At 36.5% G+C, this 25,887-nt stretch overlaps 1 protein-coding gene and 1 long non-coding RNA gene across 7 annotated transcripts in view; one reads left to right on the forward strand and one right to left on the reverse strand.

Annotated features, from left to right (window-relative positions):
- The window catches only part of GPC5 (glypican 5), a 1,274,841-nt gene that overhangs the window by 160,781 nt on the left and 1,088,173 nt on the right, over positions 1–25,887 (forward strand). The window lies entirely within an intron of this gene.
- LOC138918553 (uncharacterized) overlaps positions 1–25,887 on the reverse strand; it is a 33,968-nt gene that overhangs the window by 3,339 nt on the left and 4,742 nt on the right. Inside the window, exon 2 of the long non-coding RNA XR_011428047.1 lies at positions 3,637–3,687. This is a non-coding gene — a long non-coding RNA (uncharacterized lncRNA). The remainder of the gene's footprint in view (positions 1–3,636; positions 3,688–25,887) is intronic.

A 25,887-nucleotide genomic window follows, 5' to 3' on the forward strand; every position in this document is an offset into this window, starting at 1 on the left:
AGTGTAATGTCAAAAGCCAGTGGAAGACGATACTTCAAACAGGAGTGAGTGTACCCTAATATCACATGCCAATGAAATTTAAATATGATAACATATGAAACAGATATGCTAGAGAGTAGGCTAGTATGAGAATTTCTAATTTCTATGTGAAATAAATATTAAAGTCAACTGCTGAGAATAAGAAGAAAATAGAAGAGAAAACTGACTATGGAAATAAAACTGCTGGGCAAGATTGAGCGACTAGTAGATGTGGGAGATCACAAAGCCTTGACCAATGTCTATATTAATACATTATGAATATTTAACTCTTCTCAACTTGAGCCCAGATATTACTGCAAGACTGAAGGCTAGGCAGGTCCAAGGCAAATTTTTAAAACTGATGCTCATGTCTCCTTTTCTTTTCAGTATCTATTCCTTTTTCACATCTATCTTTCCATCTATCCATGTACTCATTGATCTATCCATCCATCTGTTCATGTATCCATCCTCCATCCATTCTTAGTTTGTCTAAACATCCTTCCATTAGTCAAATTTTTGTTGAATGACCTACCGTGAGGCACTGGGAATATGAAAAATAGCACCATGATGACTTTGGTTCTCACAGGGTATTTTAACTAAGATACAGGTTCAGCTCAGCTAAGACAGAAGTTTATTTCTCTCTCTCATAAGATCATGAGTAAATAATTCAAGGAATCCAGGCTCTTTCCATCTGTTTACCATCTTCTATCTCCAGAGTATTGGCCTTGTGCATATGGCACAAGATAGCTGACTTCATGACCATGTTCTAACTGGGGGAAGGGGGGAGATAGGGAAAGATACCCTTTTCCTCTTTAAGTCAAAATATGACTTACAAGTTGAATATATTACCTCCATTCATGTCCTAATAGCTAGAAAGAAAAAAAATCACATTTTGCCACACCCAGTTTCAGGGAAGACTCAAGATGAAGTCTGTGTTTTGCCTGACCGTGTGACCAGCTAAGGACTCTATGGAAAGAAAGGAGAAGCCAGATATGGAAGAACTAACAGAAGCTTCTCGCATATAGAACTTCTGTTCTGATTGGAGTTAGAGGCAGGTGCATTGAAATTACCATAACTTGCAGAGAGGTCACAGTGGGAGGCTGTGATGGGAGTTCCTAGGACTTCCCCATCTCCAAGATTTCCACTGCACTGTCCTTTCTGCGGGTCTCTGTCTCCAAAACTAGCACTGAAGGGTTTCCTGTACCTCAACGTTCTTTGCCCTGTACTCAGTACATTTCTCATTTCCTCAGAGTAACTACATTTTGAGGAAAAAAATCAGATTAATTCATCCTATCATGTCCGTTGCTAGTCACTTCTTCATTCCTCTTCCCCTTTCTTTATAATTCTAGGGTGTTTTCAAATGTCTTTAAGTGGTGGACTTTTAGGCTGACCTGGAAAGATAGTTTCAGACAGAACTGGTTAATGTGAGAATCAGGTTTATTATTAAAATTTGAAGCTTAGAGAGTCCAAGAAAGAATCAATTGAAATATTACTGAAAACAATCCACTGGTCATATTGACACGTAGTGGTGAAAATGAAAATGTTTAAGAAAGAATTTGCACTAATTTCCTGGTAATTAAAAGAATTTGTGGGGCTGGCCCCGTGGCCGAGCGGTTACGTTCGCGCGCTCCACTGCAGGCGGCCCAGTGTTTCGTCGGTTCGAATCCTGGGCGCGGACATGGCACTGCTCGTCAGACCACGCTGAGGCAGCGTCCCACATGCCACAACTAGAGGAACCCACAACGAAGAATACACAACTATGTACTGGGGGGCTTTGGGGAGAAAAAGGAAAAAATAAAATCTTTAAAAAAAAAAAAAAAAAAAAAAAAAAAAAGAATTTGTAGCAAGGGATGTTAAATTGCCTCAGACAAGAGTAGATCTATCCTCTGACCAAGCAATTTACTTCCTGTTACTGTTAATTGATTATTCTTGATTCGTTATGGAACTAGGTACTTTCACAATAAATATTTCCATCAGATTGGTTTAGTTTTAAAGAAGTAGAACTCATATGAGTATTTAGGCTTTCTTCAAACTAAGCAGATCAAGCCTTGGTAAAATGACTGTAGAAACAGAATCTATTAAGTGTATAAACATAGGGGGCCTCTCAGTGTTTCTTACAAAGATGTCTCTGGTCTTGATGAACTATGGGAAAGCCTCAGAATGTCTGAGATTAGCAATAACATTACTAAATGCAGATTGTCTCATTAAGTAAAATAATTGAATTTCTGTTTCACTGTATTTACCTGGCTATTTTGACATCTTAATTTCATTAAGCATTTTTATCACTTGAATTTTCCCTGCTGAATGAAATTGTTTATCTCTGCTCATTTTTCTGATTTGAGTCATTTTTAAGCACTTAAGCTCAATAATTTTGTTGATTCCTAAGTATAAAACTATTCATATAACACTGAAAAGAAGAGATAGTGTATTCAATTGCTAGTAATTTAAATTTTTTTCTTTTCTTTTTTCTTTTTGCTGAGGAAGATTCACTCTGAGCTAACATCCATGCCAATCTTCCTCCAATTTTTAGTATGTGGGCCACCAGCACAGCATGGCTGCTAAACAGGGCAGTGTAAGCCCATACCCGGGAACCAAACCCTGGCCACTGAATTGCAGTGCACTGAATTTAACCAGGGCTGGCCACAATTTTTTTTCTTTTAAGTGATATTTTCTAAAGTGCTAAATAAATTTAGAACATTAGTATTATGATTCATTTAATTTTGGCAGGTTTAGGTAATTTCTCTGTATGTGATATTGAGTATTTGTTGCTTTTTAACAATCATATCTGACATTTATTTATTTATTTATTTGGTGAGGAAGATTGGCCCTGAGCTAACATCTGCTGCCAATCTTCCTCTTTTTGCTTGAGGAAGATTATTGCTAGGCTAACATCTGTGCCATTCTTCCTCTCTTTTGTATGTGGGCACAGCCACAGCATGGCTTGATGAGCAGTGAGTAGGTCTGTGCCCAGGATCTGAAACTGTTAAACCTGGGCTGCTGAAGCAGAGCATGTGAACTTAACCATTATACCACAGGGCTGGCCCCATATCTGACTTTTCAATAGATGAGTAATAATTTCCTTGCACCTGTCACCTTGAGAGCCTTTACCCTAATTTTGACACTGCTATCTTTGTACAAAACTTTTTTGGGGGAAGAGGTTCTAATTTTCTGTTTAAAATGATAGCATAATTTTATTTCACCAGAAATTTTGTTAAAATAGCAGAGAACAATCAAATCAGATCAACCAATTGGCTCTTTTCAGTGTTAAACCCACTGGAGTATTGGCTGATTATTGATTTGTTTTGTCACATGTCAGGGTTGGGTACACTGATGAATTAAGTATCATCATCCTTTGCTTTAGGGATGCTCATGATTTTGTTAAGAAGCAAAATAGTTAAACATAATATCTTGCAATTATCGACTCAATGTGGCAATGTATTAGAGTGAAGAGGCAGAAGCAATCTATTCTGGAAAGGCTGAGAAAGACCATGTAGAGAAGGTGGTGTTGAATTTGAACTTTTAAGGATGAATATCATTTCAGTGGACAGAGAAGCAGAAATTAGTGTCTAGAGGGAGGAAGGATATTAAGGGAGAAAAAACTGCCTGGACAAGGCATACCATGGTGTGGTCCCACGATGGCTGGATAGTAGGTGTTACTGGAATCTACAGCTGTTGGGAAGAAGTAGAAGTAATAAAGTCAGTTGCAAAAGGGCTTCAGTAGGAAGCTAGGTATTCTTTAAAGAGCTCTTGACAAAGGACCCTTTGATTTAATTTTCATATGCAGGATTGCTTTGTTGACAAATTCTTTCCCCCCTCCCTTCCTTCCTCCTTTCCTTCTTTAGTAAATTTATTTGAATGTTCCTTTCTAGGTGCTAGGGATAAAGAAGTAAACAAAGCAGAAAAAAAAAGTCTTATCAGTGTGGTGCTTACATTCTAGAGGCAGAGTTTACTTTATAGACCATGTAAATGGCAAGATAGTAAATATTTTAGCCTTTACAAGCCATATCGTTTCTGTTGCAACTACTCTAGTCTGCCCTTGTAGTGAGAAAGCAGCCGTAGACAATATAAACAAATGGGCATGTCTCTTTTCCAGTAAAACTTTATTTACACACTGAAGTTTGAATTTCGTATACATTTTATGTATCAGAAAATATTCTTTTCCTTTTCTTTTGTTTTTTTCTCCTACTACTGAAAATTGTAAAAGTCATTTGTACGGGGTTACAAAAACAGGCAGGTTAGATTTGGCCCGCAGGCTGTAGTTGGTCTAACCCTGTTCAGATTAATGGAGACATTAGGCACAGATATTAGCTGGGTGAATCAAAACTGATTTACATATTTAAAGGATTTAGAAGATAGTGCAACCAGCATATAAAGCAGAGAGATTCATCAGTTCTTCGGGAGAGACGTGGAAGTACAAGCTGCTGGGCCATGGGCAGTCTTGGACATTAATGTCTGAGCGAGTGAAGGTTACATCAAATCTTACGGAAACTCAATTGCCCCCTTCCTTGTCTGGGCTTATATTCTTATGGCATATCTGTATCTGCACTAGTCTGGCTATGTTCTGGAATCACCTCATCTAAGCCAGGTCCCTGTCATCAGTCTTGTTAATTATATAATATTCAATGTCCACTCAGGCATGATCACTGTTCATCTCCCTCAGCCTACCCACGAGGACACAGCCTGGTTCAAGTACTCTTCTCAAATGAGGACTGCAGAATTATAGTGAGTGCTAGTTTGTGAGAGTAAGCTTTCGGGCCTTCAGGTGAGCTGCAAGACCTTGCTTACACATTTGAATAACAAGCTCTTTATCTGCTCACGATGTTATTGTGTTTTACTGTTGAAGTTCTGAAGTCATTGCTGTTTGGGATCCAAGCCCAGCTCTGCCTGTGATAGCTGTGTAACACTAGGCAAGTTATTGAAACTTGCCCAGCCTCAGTTTCCTTATTTGTAATAATGGGAATAATGCTCTTACATAACTTACAGGGCTGTTGCATGTAATGAAATAATCCTCATAATCCTTATCAAGCACATAGTAAAGTATCCGGTATGTAATAAAACAAATAAATAAAAATTGACTGTTATTACTATCATTGTGATTATAGAAAATGAGAGGAAATTCAGCATTCTTTTCCTAGTAGAGTTTTAGCTATTGTTTTTGAGATTGGATGAATATTAGAAAGAGGAGAGAACTAATTAACTTTGAAAAATCTTGACCTAAAATCCTAAAAAAATCATTTACAATATTACAGATAACTTAATACAAGGGGAAATTAAATATGAGCTGTATCGTTTTGAAAGAACACAATCAACCATTAAACATTTCAGAAATTTAAATGGAGAAACGTTAATTACTTTTACTATGTCAACTACATTTTTAAATGAAGGATTCTTAATTCTCTTGAAAACATACCCTAAACAGAGTCATTTGTTAATTTAGTACTGTGTGTGGTAGACCCCCAACTCCTATAAAATGAATACAAACCTCTATAATATATCTTATATTTACCACAGCTACTGTTGACTTCAGCTGCTACAATTAGAGTATGCTCTTTTAACTTTCTTCCCATTGTATTAGAAGTTGCCTTGGTCTGACACCAGTAAGAGGATTTTTATTTACTTTCTATTGCTGGGTAGGATTTTAATTGGTTTCACGGCTCTTAGTCAAGTATCACTTTATTTATCAACAAGTGATTCAGAACTGTGGGAATCATGCCATAATTTAACTGTAGAAAAATTTAGGACCTGGGAATGTCACACACAAAAAACTGCACAGTGGAGAGAAGGTTGTGCTGAACTTTATAAGAATGAGTGAAATGCTACTAATTCACCCTTGTAGGTTTTGTGCTTTGAAGTTTTTCTCCAACCAAGAGAGAAGGCTAAGTTGATCACTGTACATTTTCTTTTCCAGTACAGTGGAAAAGACTTTATGCCCAGTGGCATGTATTTATGCATGTATGTTAACATAAATATGCCGTGTGTGTGTGTGTGTGTGTGTGTGTGTGTACAATTAGGGCTTTATATCCATGGAATTTTCTTCTTTGTTCAAATTGCACTGATTTATACATGGCCATTAAATGTTCAACCAACCATTGAGTGAATTATTTGTCTTGCCCTCAGTTTTCTCATGGGTGAGATAAAGCTTATATCTTGAAACAGGTTATTGGAAGGCATGAGATAAATAGGTATAAAATGAGTAGTTCAATGCCTGAGTCAGTAGGTGCTTACTAGCTACTTGATTTCTCTCCTTCCATCTTTCCTATGCCTTTACTTTACCTTCTGATCCAAATCACGCTTTAGCTACCAGCATGTCTCTTCTCTCATTTCTAAAATCACACATTTAATTTATTTCCCTTTTAATCAAAAGCAGACAAATAAACTAAATATGATAATACTGTTTCAGAGATTTTCTAGTTGTAAATATAACAAGCTACCCTAAAGATAGTCTTTAATTAATTAATTAATATAAACAGAATAGTCTAATTATGAAATGAGCATGAATCTCCAGGCTTGTATGGTGTTTATGATTGAAAATGATAGTGTAGATGTCATGTCTGTTAATAGCTGAGAGTTTTGGTAAAGCGACCAACCACCTCAAATTATTTCCTCCTTGGGCATCTGTGAAGATGGGCTAAGATTTTTACTTACCACCATCATGTGGAGACCCTTACGTTCTGCTTCTCTCTCTGGTGAGCCGTTAAACTCATTCATCCCCACTGACATCTCCCACATAGTAAGATGGTCTTAGTTACTCACAATTCTCTGCCCTCCAAAATATGCTCCTTTATTGCTATGATGTCTCTGACTATACTGGCTGCCAGGTCCTGTAGACTTTTCCTTGTCTTCCAAGCCTTTTTGCTAGTAAGCCTGTTTTGTCACTTAATGTTTAGAATTATTTGTAGCTAATGCTGATGAAAATTGGTCTAGAGGTTGAAATTGGTCTCACATAGGCATGGCTATTGGGCATGGCTATTGCTCTGCAAAACTGTAGCTTGCTTTGAGGCTTTTCCTATACTGAATCCCAAAGTTGGTCTGCTGGGTTGCCAGAGGACAGACAATATATGCTTAAAAATTTGTAATAATAAAATTTTATAGTTGAACATTTCTGGAGAATCTCCTCCAGGACAATATCAGTCAGGTCTGGGACTAAAAGTTTAACATAGCAGAGATGTCCACAGCCAGAGTAATGCATACAGCATTGCCACAGCAACTGTAAGAGGTCCTGTGTTAGACTGCGTGAAGAACCAGTCCGATCGCTCTGCCGAATCCATCCTGTCTGGGTAGCTTATTGTGTTAGTAAAAGGGGCTTCAGTGGAAACAACATAAAGCATTGTCTGTCTAATAGAAAGATTTCCTAGGCTGAATATAATTTTTTTCTGCTCTCTTTAAAATTTAGTAACCAACATGTTGAAAAAGTTTATATATATATATATATTTTTTTAATTATTCTATTTTAATTTATTTATTGGCTTTTGGCTCTATCTTTCTTTTTAATTTTTATTTTATTGTGGTAAGAACACTTAACATGAGATCTACTCTCTTAACATATTTTTAACTATACAATATAATATTGTTAACTATGTTGGATAGCAGACCTCTAGAAATTATTCCTCTTGCTTTGCTGAAACTGAACATAGTTGATTAGCAACTCTCCATGTTCCCCCTCCCCTGTTCCTGGCACCCATTGTTCTACTCTCTGCTTCTGTGAGTTTGACTGTTTTAGATACCTCATATAAGTGGAATCATGCTGTATTTATTCTTCAGTGACTGGCTTTATTCCACTTAGCATAATGTCCTCCAGGGTCATCCATGTTGTCTCAAATGACAGGATTTCCTTCTTTTTTAAGGCTGAATAATATACTGCATTTTCTTATTTTCTTTTATTTCATTTTTAAAGATTTCATTTTTTTCCTTTTTCCCCCAAAGCCCCCCGGTACATAGTTCTATATTCTTCGTTGTGGGTCCTTCTAGTTGTGGCATGTGGGAAGCTGCCTCAGCGTGGTTTGATGAGCAATGCCATGTCCGCGCCTAGGATTCGAACCAACGAAACACTGGGCCTCCTGCAGCGGAGCGCGCAAACTTAACCACTCGGCCACGGAGCCAGCCCCATAGTGCATGTTCTTTATCCATTCATCCGTTGATGGACATTTAGGTTTTTTCCACATCTTGTCTATTGTGAATAATGTTGCAGTGACCATGGGATGCTTAATATCTCTTCAAGATTCTGATTTCAAATTAGAATGGCTATTATTTTTAAAAAAAGACAAGTGTTTGCAAAGATATGGAGAAACTGGAACACTTGTACATTGTTGGTGGGAATGTAAAATGATGCAACTGCTATATAAAACAGTATGGAGGTTCTTCAAAAAATTAAAAATAGAATTACCATATAATCCAGCAATTCCATGTCTCTTTCATCTGATAACAGCACATTTGTTTCGGTACATGCGGTTCAAATGAGGTTAACCTTGACACTAGGTATGAGCATGTGATGAAGCCTGGCCAGGCTCATGCTCCTTTGATTCAGCTACAGGGAGAACATTAGAGCTAATGAGGGAAATTGTGGGATTTCTTTTCAAGAATTGTTGGAATAGAGAAGATCTCTTTCCGTGTTTGTGTCTGGTAGAGTGGAATGAAAGCCTGTAATTGCTGACCACCATCTTGCCATCAGTAGGATAGAGCTTCCTTGAGAATGGCATGAACAAAGAAAAAAAGCAAGACATATTTGAACCTGTGGATCTTCCTATACCTGGTATTTTCTCATCTAATTAAGTGTTCTGTCTAACATTCACTTTAACTGAGGATTGATGTCTTACCATATTGATATGCCATAATCTATCAATCATCTATTTAATATTTTGTCTGAAATGAACAGCCATGTGTATAAGTGTTGGTACTTCTGTCAGATGTAGATGGCATTGCTACTTCAAAGTATGTAAAGGCTTTTTAACACTTTTCATATAGTAGGCAATACATTTAGTGTATTGGGTTTGGCTAGGACATTCTGGTTTAGAATTTTGATATTTTTTCCCAGTTTAAAATATTCACAAACTGTTATGAAAAAGTTTAAAGATAAATTGAATGAATTATTTTTCTTAGAAACGTAAGAAACAGAAATCACTTCTAATGTAGTGTTAAAACTAAGTCAAGAAAATTGATATGTTGCACAGGCACATATGGGCTAAGTGGGATCTTCAGGCAGCTGTGTCTGGTGTGAAATGCTTTTGTGCTTTTAGACACCACTCAGAGCAGTGGAAAACCTGAGCATGAGTGATTCAGGTATGAGTTATATGACGTATGAGATGGGGAGAGTGAAGGAGACCTGGCTAGTCATGTCTGGGTCATCCCCCTTGGTCACTGCACCCCTTTCCCCCCAAGTTGAGAGGGGTTATCAGTGTAGCTCAAGGTACATATAATCCCCACCCCCACCCTCACACACCACTGCACACACTCCTAATATGATGGGAGTTAGACTTCCCTGCTGTTATCTTGAGTTCCACTAACCTGCTAGTATGTTTACCTAGCTCTCAGGGAGGCCTTCCTGTGACTTTTCCCTTTCTACTGCTCAGCCTCTCCCCTCTTCAAGGTTCACAGCTCCTCTCTGAAGTACACTCTCCTTTGACCTCCGCATATCCTGAAGCACTCCTTTGCTAAGCTGAACAACATCACGTTTTTTCCTTCTAGTTGAAGGGGTAATGCTAATTACATTTATGTAAGTATAGAAAATGTGTTCATTGTAATTGACACTTTCTAATTGCAAAAAATAATTATAAAAATGAATGTTATAGTAGAAGAAAGTACAGCAGCTTTGTAAAAAAAAAAGGAAATAAAAACATCTGGTTCTCATCAGAGCTGTTCCATGTACTATCTGTGAGACCTTTGTTAAATTACTTAACACTGCTCAGGTCTGTGTCAGCTTTTTCAAGCCTTTGTCGGTTTTTGCAACTAAGGAGCCCAGCAGAAAAGAAGCTTCTTCCAGATACCTGGACAGGGTATTGATTTTACAAATGGCAAAGAATGACCCAAGTGGTCAGGGAGCTCTGTGCTCCCATCCCTGCAGTTATTGCTGCTGTTTACATGCCCTGAGGCCCAGGACCACATAAGGGACAAAAGGGAACAGTGCAAAAGAACTTCCAGAGTACAGAGAGGAAGAGCACATAGAACAGCCCAAAGTGACAGCACCTAACAAAATAGAAATGCTGGAATAGACTCACTCTCTCTGTTATATTTCTATTTATCTCTCTCACTCTCTCTCACCATAAGAATTTTAAGTAAAATCAGATAGGTAAAAAACAAAAAGACTTCCTAAAATTAAAAAAAAAGAATTAAAATATTTATCAGATGAATTGAAGGATAAGTTGGCCAAGTTGAGATCAGAATTAATATTTAGGAAGACATAGTGGAAGAAACAAGTTAAAACATGGAAGAAAAATATAAGGCATTGAAAATTATGAAGGTAAAGACAAGAAATATGGAGGTGGATTAAGGAGACCTAACATGCAAATATTAGGAGTCATAAAAGAAGAAACTGTTTTAGATATAAATGAAGCAATAATTTTTAAATAACAAATATAGAAGAGAACTTCCCTGAGCTGAGTTCTTGAGTCTGTAGATTAAAATCCCGCTTCTGGGTATATATCTAAAGGAAATGAAATCACTATCCCAAAGAGATATCTGCACTCCCATGTTCATTGCAGCATTATTTACAACAGGCAAGATATGGAAACAACAAGATATCTATTAACATATGAATGGATAAAGAAAATGTGGTATGTGGTATACATAATGGAATATTATTCAGCCTTAAAAAAAGAAGGAAATCCTGAGATTTTGACAAATGGATGAGCCTGGAGGACGTCATGCTAAGTGAAATAAGCCAGACAAATACAGTATGATCTCAGTTATATGTGGAATCTAAAAAAGTCAGACTCATAGAAATGGAGAATAGAAGGCTGGTTACCAGGGGAATAGGGAATGGCGGTGGGGGGGGGGGGGGAATGAGAAGATGTTGATCAAAGGGTACAAAGTTTCAGTTATAAGATGCATAAGTTCTGGAGACCTAATGTACAGTATGATGATTATAATTAATAATACTGTATTGTATACTTGAAATTTGCTAAGAGAGTAGATCTTAAGTATTCTCACCACACACATAGAAGGTAACTACGTGAGCTGATGAATACATTAGTCAGCTTGATTGTTGTATTCATTTCACAGTGTTTATGTATGTCAAACCATCATGTTGTAACCCTTTAATATATACACTTTTTATTTGTCAATTGTACCACAATAAAGCTAGAAAAAAATCCCCATGAATTCTAGGCATGATTGAGGAGAAAAGACGCATACCTCAGTAAGTCCTGGCAAAATTCCTGAACTGTATGGATTAAGAGAAATTATACAAGTTGTAGGCTGGAAGAATATAGTTTTAAAATAGAAAAAAATCAGATTGTGATTCTCATCTGCAACATTGAAGTTTGACAGGCAGTTATCGATTATGGAGAGAAAAACACTATACCACAAGAATCCAATACCAAGTTAAGATATAATTCACCTGTTAGGTTAATGGTGGATAGGGTAAAGTATTTTGGATATTCACTGATTCAGAGAGTATATCATCTATGTACCTCATGAGAGATAGTTGTTTGGGAATGTACTCCAATAAAATAATAATATATCAGATCAGAGACCTTAAGATAGAGGAGAAAGAAGAAGGTGAGAGTACAGAGTGGTAAGTATTAAGACTTGATATATCTTTATATCTATCGATCTTTCTATCTAAATAGATAATAATAGGAGGAAGGGATATATATTATTTACATGCCAAATATTGATTAATGAAAAGGAAAAGACACCAAAGAAAAGCTATTAATAATCTAGAACTAAATTCACTATATTTAAGCAAAATGTAGGAGTTGTGTAGTGAGTTCGCGGATTTGGGGAATGATCAAGGAAAAAGATATGACCATGAGGTGGCAGTAGGGCACAACAAGCTTTATTTGAGTGGCAATTTGACAGGTTTACAAGAAAGGGATGTCCCTTACAGCGTGAGACCTTCTACAGACAATGGTACCAGTGGTACGGGGCGCCACCCGAAAGGGGAAAAGGGCAAGGGAGAGGGAGATTATATGTCCGGGTGACGTCACTCAGGAAGATGGCAAGGAGTCTCTGGGTCAGGGAAGCAGTGGCATGGTGTCTTTTATAGTCCCTGTGGTTTGTCTTATCTCTGGCTATCGGATCTTAGATACATTTACATGGGGGTATGCATAACAAGCACGTTGTAAATGGCTAAAAATCTGCATATTTGGGTTACATTTAAAACAATTTGATGTGCAAAAAATTTGAGTTCGGTGTTGGCAGGCTTTTCAGCTAACAATACCAGCCTGCTGTGCAGGAGTAAACATGGGGCCAATATACCAGGGTCATCTTTGCCTCCTTTATATTACAAGTTGGTAATGGGAGAACAAACTCTAAGTGCCTAATCTGGGGGGAGAAAGAATGGGAAGTAAGATTATTATAAATGTTTTATCTCATAGGAATTGAATATGGGAAGCAGCAGGCAAATAAATTTTCCTAATGGATAAGAAGCACCATGATTTTATAATTGAGAAATATTTCATTGTAGGTGGTAGTAAAGGGAAAATAAACTGATAGAATAGAAAAGTGGACTGGAAGTTCCAAATTAACAAGCAGCAAGCAAACAAGCACGAGAGAATGAATGATTAGCAGTTTGATCAGATCAGCAAAACATTGGAACAGGAAAAAAAATTCCAAAAGGAAACATACAATGAAACAATTAAATAGACAATTATTTCAATTGTTACGCTAAATGTGAACAGGCTGAATTCAGTGTTCTATGAAAAGACAGAGGCCGTCAAAAATCTACCCCTATTGTATGCCATTTAATGAGAAGCACAACTAGTGATATTATTATCAGACAAAAAGGCTGAAAACATTTACCAATATATAGAGAGATATTATGCATTAATAAAATGCCTAGTTTTCAAAGAAAATATAGTTGCCAAAAATCTGAATGCACCAAAAAGCATAGCTGCTAAGTACACATAGAAAGAACTATTAAAATTCTGCAGAGAACTTGATAAAAGTACATTTATACTGGAAGATATTAATATACCTATTTTGGAGTCAGATCTATTAGACAAAATAATAGGGGACATAGAGGATTTGAATGATATGAATAAATGACATAGAAAAGCTAAGTATAGAAATTTACACTTTCAAGCAGAAATATTGTTTTAAATATTTATGAATTATTCACAATTAACCATATACGCGGCAATGAATACAGCTAGTAAAAAGGGTAGAACTTTTACAAGTGACATGTCACATTTGTGTTGGATTAAAATAGAATTAGTAATAAATAAGGAGACTGCAACCTCTTCAATGACTGGAAATTAAGAACAAGATTGCTAAATTAATTATGGATCAAAAGAGAAATTAAAACCGAATTATAAACTATTTTGAAAACATTCTAAAGGAGACTATTTCATAAAACAAAATAGCCTCAGCAAAAGCTCTGTCTAAGGAGTAACTTCAGTCAATGATCTGAAAAAAGGAAATTTATGTTTTCTTTTTTAAATTACAAGAAAAACAACAAGAAAAAATAAAGTAGGTAAAGGGAGATACTAAACCTTAAGTCCTGTAATAAAAATGAAATAGAAAGGATAAATAAAGTAAAACTATTTATCTTTGGGTGTTCAAGAAAATCAATAAAACCCTGTTGAACTAAAAGGAAAAGAGAGAGAACAACACTATATATGCTTAGGAATAAGAAAGGTCACAAATCTACACAGACTGCAAAGATTAAGAACATAAGGAAACACTATATGCAGCACAAAAAATAATCAATAAAAATCCTAAAAAAAGTTGAGGCTACTACATCTGTATACACTCAGATTTGAGAAGACCTGAAGAACCAAGACAGAGAACTTAGAAGATAATAAAGAAAAGAGACACATTTTGCTATGAACCAATTAAAATTTTTATGGCAAAAAATATTGTAAATGATAAAATTTTATATTCATATAACTTTTTTCTTTCTTTGACCATGAAGAAAGTAGGGAAGGATGTATATCCTTGGCTGTTACTACTGGTCACATAGTGGTGGGGAAAAGGTGGTTTGGGTTGAGGGGTGGAAAAGTGATGGGTAGAGTAAAGAGAAGTAAAAACACTTAATACCTATAGACTGTATCTATAGTTTAAAACCTGCAAACTCGGAACAATAAAGTCCTTGAATCCAGCGAATACCTCATCCTAACAAAAACTGGAGAGAACAAGTGTGAGAAAGACTTCTAAAGTATTTAAAAGGTAAAACTACTTCGTCAACTACATTGTTTAGGGAGAGTGTTTAATCAGACTCCATTGTATATCTTTTATAGAATATATATGTGCATTGTATAAAGTAGTTGTTGAATGTCATAATACATTGATGAGCCCACCGAAAATTGCCTTGTATAGTGTGTGAACTTAATAAATACTAGTTTTCCTTCTCTTCAAACCTCAATTTTATTTTTCATGAAGCTATTCTCTTATCCGATTTTGAGCAGATCTTTCAATTTCACTTATGGTATATTTTGAAGTGGTAATGATTCCATTAACTGCTTAAGTGCCCTACTAATATCAAACTGATTGTATTTTGCTGTGAAATAATAACTGGTTTCCTAAGAAGCAATAACTAATTTCTTAAGAAAGAATCATGACTATTTTCCTTTTCCATCTAAAATCCTGGGTTAGAAGAAACCTTGATTTGTCTTTGTGGGAAGAAATCCTTTGAAATTTTTGTTTCAAGAATACTAGTATGGAGTGAGATTTGATACAATGAACACAAATCAACATCATATGTCAGTTTGACACATAAAGTCAATAGCACATTTCTGAAACAGAGGCACTATATGTTAGTAGAAGCATAGAAAACCTGATTTGGGCCTGGCTCAGGCATTTACTGACCATAGGGTCTAAGACGTGTTGCTGAATTTCTCTGAGTCTCAATTTACACAAGAGGGTCGTCCTGGTCTACCTACTTAGAGTTTGTTGTGAAGGTCAAATGACTGCTTTATGTAAGAGGGCTTTGGAGCAAGAACTCTGCTAACACACATGAAATATAATAGTCACCACTCAGATACAACTCTGCCTTCAGGCTGATCATCTCTAGGGACCCCTCTGTTCTTCTGGAGTCCTGCCTTCTGCTCTGTCCAGTTGGTCCTATGGTCAACTCTGCCTGAAATTACATTCTAAAATAATGTTTTTAAACAGTGTGATTGAGTAGCCTTTTTTTTCCTTTAATCTTTTCCGTTAGACCTTAGATTTTACTTGTTATTCTCCAAATACGTCTAGAAGGAATTTATCAGTAGTACAAAATTTGAATCTCTAGAGATGATGTTTGAATAATAATAGAAAAGATTATTATTTTTTGGCCTTGGCATAAAAGTATTCCATATTCGGGAGATCTACAATTGGATTGAATCTTGATACAAGTGCTTAAAATACAAAATAAAGTTAGTCTACTTGCAATCATTTAAATTCTGTAAAATGTGATTTCATAAAATGACTAAAGACATAATTTTCATGTAGCAATAGATGCCATATAGCCTTCTGGAGGAGATGATATAGAGGTGTAATAAAATATTATGTTCCTCCTAACAGTATTCTTCAACATCAATATATTATGTAATTCTAAGTAATTACTACAAGTAGATGTTTACTGGTACTACAGAAATTCTATTTCTGTTATAAAGAAGACTACTTGTACTCAACATTTGAACTTTATGTCTTGAACTCTTTCTTTAATCACAATTTACAGAATTTTAATAAATAAAATAATTCAACTTTTATATTATTTTCTATAATCTACAAGAGACAGGTATTAATAGGGTAATTTTCTCTTGATGAAAGAAGTTAACTATTTATTTTGGTGGTTTCTATGTGTTAATATTACCTCACAGCTTCTACAATGCTGTATTTCCGCATTCTGAATTTTACCATAGCATGATCTGATTATAACATAAATTATTAACATGCTTTCAGCCTGTTAATTGCTTAATCCTAGTTGCGGATTTAATTTTTTCTATTAGGTCACCACAATAGTTTACAATAATTCTGAATACTACTGCTTTGTTAATAAAAATAAGCAAAACAATGCCGTTAACTGCAGTTTTAGTTAGTTTCAAATGAAGGGCAGTGTAGACCATTTAGAGTGCCATAATTCACATTTTTTTTTTTTGCAATTAAGTTGTACATGTCTTGTAGCTATGTCTGTCTATATCTACCCTTCATTTCTATCTATCTATCTATCTATCACCTATCTTTTATCAGTTGAAGTAAAATAGGATATATGATTCCAATTGGTAAATAACATGATATGGGGGAAACAGCATGCGCTTTGAAATCAGACAAGACTAAATTTCAGCTTTACTTACTAGTTTTATGATAACTTTTAAGCTGGTAGATTTCTCTGTCTCAGCTCCTTTATCAATAAGTAACACAGATAGCGGCTGAGTCCATCTCATTTTATTTCACAGGATAGTATTGTCTACCTAGTAGTTGTCAAACCTAATGTGCAAATCAGTCCCATGGGGATCTTGTTGAAATATTGATTCTGATTCAGTAGGGCGGAGGTGGGGCCCAAGATCCTGCATTTCTAATAAGCAGGTGGCCCACCTGGCACAGATTGAGTAGCAAGGTTGTAATGTATACTGGCATGCAAGAAGATTTGATTCTGTGCTGAAGTGCTCTTCCCACATCTAAAATGGGCATAATGACATACCCTTTGAAGAGTTATCGTGGCAGTTAGAGATAAAAGATATATAAAATGCCTACCCTGACTTCTGCCACAGGGTAGGAGCTCAGGAAGCATCATCACTGTGGTCTGTGTGAAATAAATCATTTATATTTGGCACTAAAGCAGGGAAGAGCTGGGAATACTATAGGAATAGTTTTGTCCAGACTCCCTTTTGCTTATAAAGGAGGAAACTAAGACTTCTAGAAAGCAAGTTTCCAGAGGACAGAAACCCAGACCTCATGATTCTGAACTTAACACATTTTCCATCCCATCATAGTGCCTTCCTTGTCATAAAAGCTGCATACATTTCAGGTCTAAAAGATGCAGTAAAGAGTGATCTAAATTTAATTTTTCAAAGAGGACTAGGACTTAGAACTCATTTAATCATAGAAAAGGAAATTCCAACAAAGTTAAAAGATGTCACTTAGAACCTGAACTTCCTTGAGCTATAGTTCCTTACTGTTTTGAATCTCTCTTTTTGTCACTTAAGGCAGAAAGTGGCACATTAATGTAAAAAAGACTTTGAAAGCTGTAATGTGTATTAAGGAGAATCTTGTGTAGTGAGCCAGCTAAGCTAGGACTGTCTGGTGAACCACATTGTCCAGGTTGGGATGTGTATTTTCAGCACCTCATTTTAATTTCTGTGACTGTTTCCAATGCCTACCTATATCTCCAGGCACTGAATTTCTCTTGCCTATGAGATTTTCTGTCTCTAGGGAGACACCAATCAAATATACTCATTCAAGCTTTAAGAATCAAATGATTCCTTGTAGGTATATTTGTATTAGAAGCAAAAATAACAAACATACTTCAAAGAATAGGAAATGTGTTCAGGTTCATTTTTAGGGCCTTCTTGATTTCTTTCAAGTAATATAGAAACTCTATCTGTTAAGTCTTACTAGGTCAGAATCACTAACTAGATGTAACAAAGTCCAAGAGACGTAAAATTTCAGAGAGCAAACTGTAACAATTACTCTAAAGGAGTAAAGGAAACTATTAAGAGAGAGCCTTTCAAAGCTAAACCTTGAAAGAGAGTAGAAGTTGTTCCTGGGAGTTGGGGAAGAGAAATGGAAAGATGTTGATCAAGGGGTACGAAGTTTCAGTCCTGCAAGACGACTAAGTTCTGGAGATCCAATGTAGAGCAATGTGCTTATAGTTAACAATACTGTATTGTATACTTGAAATTTGCTAAGAGGTTAGATTTTAAGTGTTCTCACCACGAAAAAAAAAAAAGAAAAACTTAACTATGCAAGTTGATGGACATTGTGATGATTATTTCACAATGTATACATGTATCAAAACATCTGGTTGTATAACTTAAGTATATATGTCTTTTATTTGTCAATTACACCTCAATAAAGCTGGGGACAAAAGCACATCGGTCCTTTGAAGCATAGTTTAGACTGTTTATCAAAAAACTATGTCTAATTATTCTCTCTCACTCTAGACTTTGTAACAACAGATTTCTTTTCTTTTAAAGATTGGCACCTGAGCTAACAACTGTTGCCAGTCTTCTTCTCTTTTTTTCATTCTTCTCCCCAGAGCTCCCCAGTACATAGTTGTATATTCTAGCTGTAGGTCCTTCTGGATGTGCTATGTGGGACGCCACCTCAGCATGGCCTGATAAGCGGTGCCATTTCTGTGCCCAGGATCTGAACTGGCGAAACCCTGGTCCGCTGAAGCAGAGCGCACAAACTTAACCACTTGCCCATGGGGCCGGCCCCCAGATTTCTTTTCTTAAGGACTTTTCAATTTGACGTTAGAGTTGGAGTTTTAAAGACTTAACTACCAAAGAATATCGGTACACAAATGGAAAAATAAAAATCTTTACAATGTGAAAAAAAAAAAGGCTGAAGCTTGAAAGATCACAGTAGGAGCCCTGAGATTGTGTTGGCTGTACCAAGTAAGTACAAAAATCTGAACGTGTTTGAGAGGGGAAGACAATATGAGTGTAAAATGATCAGAGAATTGTTAGATGATTGGTATGCAAGGTGACACATTTACTGTATACAGGAATTGCCTGTGTCTTTAGGGAACACACCCAAGAGATTTATGAAATTAGGATTCTAAGGGAAGGGGCAAAAGCAAAAAGAACAGGCTTATTAGAAGGGATCCAGTCAGGACAGTGACAGTTTGAGTCCAAGCTAAGTTTAGCTGTTCAAACAATACTTTTGGTAGTCTCAATACTTCTTGACTTAATCTCATTATGGGAGATGAAAACAAGAGGGTTAGGTTAGAAAATAAAATATCTGGGCCAGAAAACAAAGAGAAATATAATGGAAAGAAGGCTTTTGAGCACAGCAAGCAGCCTTGCCCTACCTGAGTCAGAGAAAGAAAGGGGCTGACCTCAAAGCAAACTGAATCATTTAAAACATAGCTGAGCCTTCTTGGAGAAGAGTATAAAACAGAAGAGAGAAAGGAAATGTTAGAGGTATAGTCCCGACTGCAGGAAAATATGTAGCAAAAAACCCTTAACTCCAGGAACAATGGAAAGTGGTTGAAGTAGGGATCATCCGAGGATCATAGCAGAGGGCTTTGTCCTCACTAAACCCCCAGAGTAACAGACTTTAGAAAGACCCTCTGCATCTTCTGCTCAGGGATCTGAAGAGGTGATTCTCTAGTTGATAGGTGTGTCAGAATAGGTATAAGAGGCAGGTTACTTAGGTCTTAGCAGTTTCCTGGGAAAAGGCAGTGATCACAGCCACCATGGCCTAGGATGGAGCTTACACTCCACTAAGTCTGAAGGTGCTAGGAGTATGATTGAGAAGTTTTGATTGTGCAGGAAGGACAAGAAAGGTGCTACAAATAAGCCCTTGGTTTTGCTGCCAATGTGTGTTTTTAAACTTTGGAGGAAAACAAGGTTGCCATTCTCTGAGGGAAGATAGTAGGCATAGATCAATTTCCCCCTCCAGTTATGGTAAATACAAAGTGCTAACTTTAACCTTTGGTGCAAAATTACTCTTGACTGGGTTTCAATTCCCATTATATACTTCCCATTGTATACATATTTATGTGTATATCTGTATATGTACATATATATATTTATATATATATCTCCTATGTATGTAAATATAGATATATCGATATCTTTGGACATCTGGTGTAGATGGATGACATCCTGGGGAAGCTGAAAACCTACTGCTCCTCCCTCAGGTATCACCAGTGTTGCTCTGGTCTTTGGCTACAGTACTGAGTTCTAGGAATGTCTTTTTTTTTGAACAGTTGCTCTAATGCCTAGGGATTGCCATGATGTCTAAATTTCGAGAGTGTAGAGCCCCTGTCCTTAGTCTTGTGTGTTCTATGAACTCTTCAGACTCTTTAATGGTGAGACACATAGGTGATTTTGGTGTTGAGCTAATTTAAATTTGGAGATACTGCTTGTGTAAGACAGCTCAGGGTGGTGCTCCTGAAGGAAATCCAGTTTAACCCAGGCCTCAAGAGCTTCTCTGTTTGAGACCGATAAGAAGAAATTGGAGGACTTGAACTTATATTTGGACTTCCAATTTATCTTAAGTTTGGGATTTCAACATCAACTCAAGAGAGCAGGATAATTTGACTTTGAATTTTAAATATTTTGGACAATTCTTTTTCCTGAAAATTTCATGGTGGAGACTATTTTCAAATTTGGAGTGCCTTTATACTATTAATTTTGTTATAAAATCTTATAAACTGTATTGGATAATATGGCTGGACATCATTTGGGATTTGGATTAGAATTGACGGTGAGTTTTCAGCGTAGTACGGAATGGCATGGTGTTTAATTATTTTGTGTGTGTGTGTGAAATCTCATAACCTTTCAGAGTCAAACTTTACGTTACTCATAAGCAGTCTCAAGAAGAACAAAAACCTGCAATTATTGGCTTGGAGGCAGCATTGCCGTGAATTTGGGAGCATGGCAGCCCTGATGCTTCATGATTGAGTACGTGAAGAAATCTGGGGACTTTAAGGGTGAAGGGACTTCCTTTCCCTTGGCTTCTCTTTTCATCCTCTGCCTTCCTCCTTCGCCTTGGAGGAGGAGAGTGGCTTATCTGGTTGGTGGTTTTGGAGACAGAGTTGAGCATATTTAGCTCAGGCTCTTCCTCTTCCCTTCTCTTTGGGGTCTGGTAGCCTGCAGAGAACATACATTCTGCTCTGCTCCTTCATGGACTAAGATTTACTGAGGCAGCTCCCTGTGGAGAGGCCTCTAATTTTGCAGCGGTGCCCAGGTCTGGGTGGATAAGCCCACAGTGAGTTAGGCAGATATACTTAGTAAGTCCATTTAGCCAAACTCTTAAGCCATATATGTCAGTATTGCTTTTATCAATAATAAAACTCCATCTGTCTGACTCCTATGACTGTCTCTCAATTAGTGTCAAAATTGGGTAGGGAATGAAGACATCATTTACAGGATTCCTCAAACCTCATCTTTGAGAGTCATGACATTTCCCAATGGTATAGATTATTTTGTTAATATTTTTAAAGTAAAATTTTTCTTATTATTCAATTATAACCTGTATCTAAAACTATAAGGTAGATTGGGCATAAGATACTTTTCTAGGTATAAGAGAATTTAGGGTTTAAATGAAAAAGACAGAAACATATAGAATCAGAATTTTGACTGGCAAGGAATCTTTGAAGTTGTCTATCCCAACTCACTCATTTTTTTTTCTTTTAACCGTTGAAGAAAGTAAGATCGAGAGAGGATAAGACATGAACTTAGGTCACACAGCTGATCTGTGGCAGAACAATTTCCTCTTTTCTTCTATAACCTTGACATGAGCTGGGTTTTAATAGTAGTTGAATTAGACCAAAAATAAATGATTTCCAAAGTCTTATAAATCTAGGAACTGCTTTTTAAAACAAATCACCTAATTTAGCTCACTCTTCCAATAAAGTGTACTCTGTTGTTTATGGCACCGTCTTTACACTTTTTTTTTTTTTTTTTAAAGATTTTATTTGTTCCTTTTTCTCCCCAAAGCCCCCCGGTACATAGTTGTGTATTCTACGTTGTGGGTTCTTCTAGTTGTGGCATGTGGGACGCCGCCCCAGCGTGGTCCGATGAGCAGTGCCATGTCCGCGCCCAGGATTCGAACCGACGAAACACTGGGCCGCCTGCAGCGGAGCGCGCGAACCCAACCAATCGGCCACGGGGCCAGCCCCCACCGTCTTTACACTTTTGAGAAGAATAATTTTTTCTGTATCTTCTTTGTTTCACTTGATAAATACTGCTGTCTTTCTGTGTTTCTACTGGAGCTTGAAATTAACACAGTTTTCTATACCAGTATTACCAATTATGTGGGCATAATGATGGCTATAGGGTTTAACTAATGTTGAAGAGCAGCATAAGGGTAGAGTACATTGTTAGGAGGAGTGTGCCATTTAATAAATGCATATGATTAGGCTGGAGAGACACAGAATGATTTAGTCACAAAGGCAGTCTTGTGACTTTCTCATTCTGGGGTTGCCAACATTTCCCTCAGCACCTTCAAGAATTTACACTTCTCTGTTTTGGTGAGGAAGATTGGCCCTGAGCCAACATCTGTGCCAATCTTTCTCTATTTTGTATGTGCGATGCCACCACAGCGTGGCTTGAGGAACAGTGCATAGGTCTGTACCCAGGACCCAACCCCATGAACCCTGGGTGTGTGAACTTAACCACTACACCACCAGGCCAGCCCCAAGAATTTACACTTCCTAAGTACTGGTTTTCTCTCATTTCACCATGTGTCTTTGTTGCAGAATGTGTATTTATTTTTTCTCTCTTTGTGTGCCTATGATACTACTCCCTGAAGTTGGAATTTTAGATTAAGCAAGAATTTGGGATAGAATGAAAGATGATCATATGGAGACACGGGGAAGTGGCATGCCCAGAGTTGCATACTCACTTATAGGAGAACACTGACTAGGGCCCCAAACTCTTAATTCCTATTTTAATATTCTGGTCAGCATTTTTATGTATGTATTTCCCAGAAAGAAAGTTTTTTTTCTTTTGCATATAAACTTAATATAAACTCATTTAGAAACTTCTAGCAATAGAGAGAAGTGTGAAAATGAAAATACCAATTGTATACAATTCTACAATTCAGAGTTAACCTGCATTGACCTTTGGTGCATATCTCTCCAGCTATCTCCCTCTGCCTATTTACACCTATCACCCTAGGGATTTATTCAAGTTGGTATAAATACCCATGCACCACTATTTTAATTATCAATATGATAGTCCATTTTTCAGATATACCTTATTGTATTTAAACATCTACCTGTTGCTTGACATATTTGCACCATTAGTATTTTCCTTTATGTTATCTGTTTTTCTCTGGCAATTAAAATATTACTGAATGTTTGCCTTAATATTTTTATTGTATAATTGTGTTATACTTTTGTATTTTATTTATCTGGGATGTATGGTAATGAAGGCTGTGGAGTAGAGTTTCAGCTTTGTATTTTCCAAGATGGTATTTCCCAGCTCTACTTACTGAATTGCCTATCTTTTTCTCCCACCACTGATGCATTGATGCCAGGTATTCAGAGGTTTATACTTGCAGATAAACTTCAGAATTATCATGTAAGTTTCCTATTTTCCGCCCCTTGGGATTGTATTGAATTTATAGATTTCATTTAGGGAGGAAACTGACATCTTTACAAGGTAGTCTTCCTATTCACCCAGATGCTAGCTCTGCATTTACGTGAGTCTTCTTTATCTCCCTCAGTAGTTTTATAGTTTTCTTCATTATAGTTCTGCACATTCTTATTGCTTATTTCCCTTTTTGGTTGTTGTTACTGTTAGATCTATGCAATTCATTTATATTTATATTTAACAGTGTTAGAGATTCTGTATTTTTGTTTTAGTGTTTTGGATTTTGAACTATACAATAACGTATCTAAAAAAATATCATTTTTTCAACCCTGCCGATATTTGTACTTCCATTTTATTCTTTTTTATAACTGCACCGTGAAGCACTCACATTACAATGTGAGTGATAGTACTGTTTACAAGTATCTTTACCTTTCTGATTTTAATACAAATGGTGTTATTGTTTTATCGTTTAGCATGATGACTATGTCAAGTGTGTGTTCAATTAAATATATGACTTATAATGTAGAAGTTTTATCTTCATTAAAAACATATATATTATGTGTATGTGTATATACGTATGTATATACTTATGTGTGTACATACACTATATATGTGTATAGTGTATGCATCTGTGTATGTGTATATATACATACATAGATACATTTACACACGCATATATATATATCCTTTTAAAACAAATTCAAGTTGCCATGAAATAATTCTTTTGTTCTGTGATTACAGGAAACACATAGTGGCATTTTGTAATCATGGATATAACATGGGTAAATAGGAGTGATTTATGGGTTGTGGTAAGATGATCTTCCCCACTGTACCGAGTGTATCTTCCAATGTCGTGTTTTGCTTCTCAAATTCTGACTGAAAAGATTTAATCTTTTAATTAATGAATGTGCCTTTTATCAATGACTCATTCATTAATTTAAATTAATGTGGTGAATAATTCAAGTAGGTTTGACACCTTAGTATCAATTAGAAAGTCACATCTTGACTATGTTGTGGAAAACATGGGGTCTGTATGGGCTGATTAAGGGGACAGCTACAACACAGGAAATTCTCTTAGTTCTTTCTGGGAACCGGGGAATGAAAGAGAATATTAGAGGTTGAGAAAAGTTCACTAAAATTGGATTTGAGAGTAAGAAAGTTGTTATTTTCATTGCTATATTTACATTTTTATCTAGGTTCATGTCCAAATATCTCTTTCTCTAAAAGAATGAAGGATAAATCCATGCTCGAGGCTAGAGATTTATGTATTAAGTGTGAACGGGTGGCCTTAAAATAGTATATGTTTTGTGGAAGAAGAAATCCCCCAGGAAAAGTAGAACTTTCCTTTTATTGTGCCTACTGACTATGGACAAAGGCAGTATAGTCATATAGGATGGAAGGATGCAGAAAGCAAATGAATTTGATTCTGGAAAGAGTGAGAATTGGTAGTGGAGTTCAAGAAAAGCTACAACAGCATGAAAAATAGACAAAAACAGAGGAAGAGACTAGAAAAGGATGAAGATTAGAAGAATATTGGAACACCCAGACCAAAGACCTCACTGCTAAGATGAAGAGAGAATGAAGGTGGTGAGAAAGGTACTTGCCAGAAAAGAGAGCTCAGAAGAGCTTTGCTACTATGGTGGGGGAATTTTTGACCCAAAAACATCCAGTTTAATTTTGACCCCTAAATTGGATTTTGTTTTCCAGAGACCAAGAAGGAGTGAGCACACCTTGGATTGGGATAAGGGCTCTACTCATTCCTTAAGAACTCCTCTGTGAGAAGAGCTGATCACTCGTTCTTTCCGCTGTGTCCGTCTGAACGTGGGACTAACTGATTTGCTGATAGCTGATAGGATGAACTCAGCTCATGCCTTAGTAGAGCAGAGCCCTCTAAGACTCTCATCCAGGGTGCTGGGCTGACAGTGGTATAACTCTCAGCTCCCAGAACCTTGTACTTCTAACCTCAAGACTAGCCTAATATATATACATATGCAAATCGTGAAGTCTCTTCTCTGTTCTCCAATTTTTAAATCTTTGTATTTTTCCTTATTAGTTTGTTTCTAACATCTTTTATTATTTTTATTTGATTTACAATGGACATTTCTAAATTTGTTACTTTTTACTTAATTGTAGAACTCTGATGGGTTTAAAAATCTTCTTTTGAAACAAAGCGACTTATTTTTAAAGTAATGTCCTGAAAAATGAAAAAAAAACCCATCTTAAATGTCCAATTTCCTTAGTTTTAATTTTTCTGAAAAATGATGTGTCAACTTTCAGATGAGTTAGTCTACATGTAAGCTAAGACAAAAAAAAAAAAAAAAGAGTGACTGGAATTCGAGTTATTTTCTTCCTCAAAGGAAAAAAAAAGGCGGCCAGCCCCAGTGGTCTAGTGGTTAAGTTTGGTGTGCTTCGCTTCGGTGGCCTGGGTTTAGTTCCCAGACACAGAACTACACTGCTCTGTCAGTGGCCATGCTGTACTGGCAGCCTGCATACTAAAAAATGGAGGAAGACCGGTGGC

Source organism: Equus caballus, chromosome 17 (genome assembly GCF_041296265.1).
Source record: "Equus caballus isolate H_3958 breed thoroughbred chromosome 17, TB-T2T, whole genome shotgun sequence".
Lineage (NCBI taxonomy): Eukaryota > Metazoa > Chordata > Mammalia > Perissodactyla > Equidae > Equus > Equus caballus.